General features: G+C 58.3%; 1 protein-coding gene across 2 annotated transcripts in view; it reads right to left on the bottom strand.

Annotated features, from left to right (window-relative positions):
- P2RY8 (P2Y receptor family member 8) overlaps positions 1-2,021 on the bottom strand; it is a 36,465-nt gene that overhangs the window by 15,824 nt on the left and 18,620 nt on the right. Inside the window, exon 1 of one of the 2 annotated variants that reach the window (XM_040460089.1) lies at positions 1,092-1,666. The exons of the other annotated variant lie outside the window; for it this stretch is intronic. The gene's annotated coding sequence lies outside the window, so the exon portion shown is untranslated. Of the gene's footprint in view, positions 1-1,091; positions 1,667-2,021 lie in introns of those variants that run through there. 2 annotated transcript variants of the gene reach the window in all.

Genomic DNA, 2,021 nt, shown 5'->3' with positions numbered 1-2,021 from the left:
CAGGTGGGGAAACCGAGGCACCGAGTCCCTCCAGACACGCCCTGGACACAGGTCCCACAGGTGGGGAAACCGAGGCACAGAGTCCCTCCAGACGTGCCCTGGACACAGGTCCCACAGGTGGGGAAACCGAGGCACAGAGTCCCTCCAGACGCGCCCCGGAGACACGTCCCAAGGTGGGGAAACCGAGGCACAGAGGGCCGGAGGAAGCTGAGCGGCCAGTGAGAGGTGTCCTCAGAGCCCAGGCCCACGTTTTCTGACCACGAGTAGAAAGCACCCGAGTCCTACGCAGTGGTTTGAGCCAAGCGCTTTCTGAGCCCTCCTCCCACACCGCGTCCAGCAGCCTGTCTCACTGTCTGCGCTCGGTGGGTAATTTTGGGGCCACACTGGGTGCCGAGCATTCCCTGAGGGCGGAAGGGACCGCCCCGAGACCCTCGCCTGCGCCCCCCTTTATTCAGCCCTGGTTTTCCCAAATGCAGGGAACCGTGTCCACAGGGTGTGAGCATCGGGGTGTGGGGACGAGTGACAACACAGGGACAGAAGAGGCAGAGGGTGTCCGCAGCGTCCCCACGTCCAGGCCTGGACAGCCGAGGCCCCCTGGATCCAGCCATGCCTGAAGCTGACTTAGGCGTCTAAGTACCCATTTGCCAACTTCCACATTGACCTAAGATCGCATGAGTCAAGTTTCTGTCGTTTGCCATCCAAAGCGTTACTTAACTCAGGGCCTCGGTTTCCCCCTCAGGAAAACCGGAATGAGAGCACCCGCCTGGATTAGGTGTCAGAACTAAGTCCCGGGACCAAACCCTCGTAAATGTGGCCGGAGTAATGTCAGTGCTCCCTCCGTGTTAACTATTATTCCTAAAAGCCAGAAGCAACATCCCTCTGCCCCCATTAAACCAAAACAAACAAACAAAAAGGAGCAAACGGCAGGTGTTCAGACAATTCTGGAATAAAAATCTTTGAAGAAGGCGACCTTGCGTCTTTGGGGACACAGAGCAGCCTGTGCAGGTGGGTCCCTGGGGTCTTCCCTGCCTCAGCGTCCCGCCCCCCGCCCCCCACGGCTAGCCCGCGTCTCCTTGGGTCCCATGACTTACAGGTGACCGACCGTCCTGGGCGAGCCGGCCCCGTGGAGTTTCAGAGCCGAGCGGTGGGGACCCTCCCCCTGGTGCAGACGTGGCTGTCCGTGTGGAGAAGGAACGGAGGCCGCGGGACCCCACCGCCGGTCCCCCAGCACACTCGACCCGGTCCCCAACCCCCGGGGACCCAGCTGGCCGCTTGTAACGAAAACCTGTCATGTGCAGATTTAATTAAACGCACTGAGGTTACGAAAGGCGGAGCCCCAGGGCACAGCCACAGCGCTTGGGGGTTCCTCTTTTCCACAGCCGGCGCCCCGGTCACTGCTGGGATTTACATATTTTTTAATACATTTTTTTTTTAAAAAAACATGTCATCAGAAAAAAGGTTCCCCTGAATATATATTCAGGGCAGCACTTGATGGGGGCTCGTGCATGATGAGAACAGGCGGGAGATTGAAGCTTGGCTTTCTTTCAATCCTTGTAATATCATTTTACATGAGATGACCGCTCACTGTTCCCGAGGAAGCAGCTCGAAAGCGTACAACGGCCTATTTTCTGAGGGTTCCCCCTGCGATGGGCTGAATTGTGTCCCCACACCCCCGCCCCAGCCACCCCCTGAAATTCACGTACTGGAGCCCTCTCCCCAGGACCTCAGAATGTGCAGGATTTGGACACAGGGTCTTTAAACAGGGAATTAAATCAAATGACATCAGCAGGGTGGCCCGGATCCCTAGGGCTCTGATGTCCTTAGAAGAAGAGGAGGTCAGACCACAGACACACAGCAGGAGCCACCACATGAGGACATGAGGACATGGGGAGAACACGGCATCTACACGCCCAGGACAGAGGCCTCGGCAGGAAGCAGACTCAGCCCTGCCTGGATCTCAGCCTCCCCGCCTCGGCCCTGCCTGGATCTCAGACCCCCAGCCTTGGCCCTGCCTGGATCTC

Source organism: Herpailurus yagouaroundi, unplaced genomic scaffold (assembly GCF_014898765.1).
Source record: "Herpailurus yagouaroundi ecotype Mexico unplaced genomic scaffold, PumYag 248, whole genome shotgun sequence".
NCBI classification, from domain to species: domain Eukaryota; kingdom Metazoa; phylum Chordata; class Mammalia; order Carnivora; family Felidae; genus Herpailurus; species Herpailurus yagouaroundi.
Note: the sequence above shows the minus strand (reverse complement) of the source record. Positions and strands in the feature narration are given on the sequence as shown.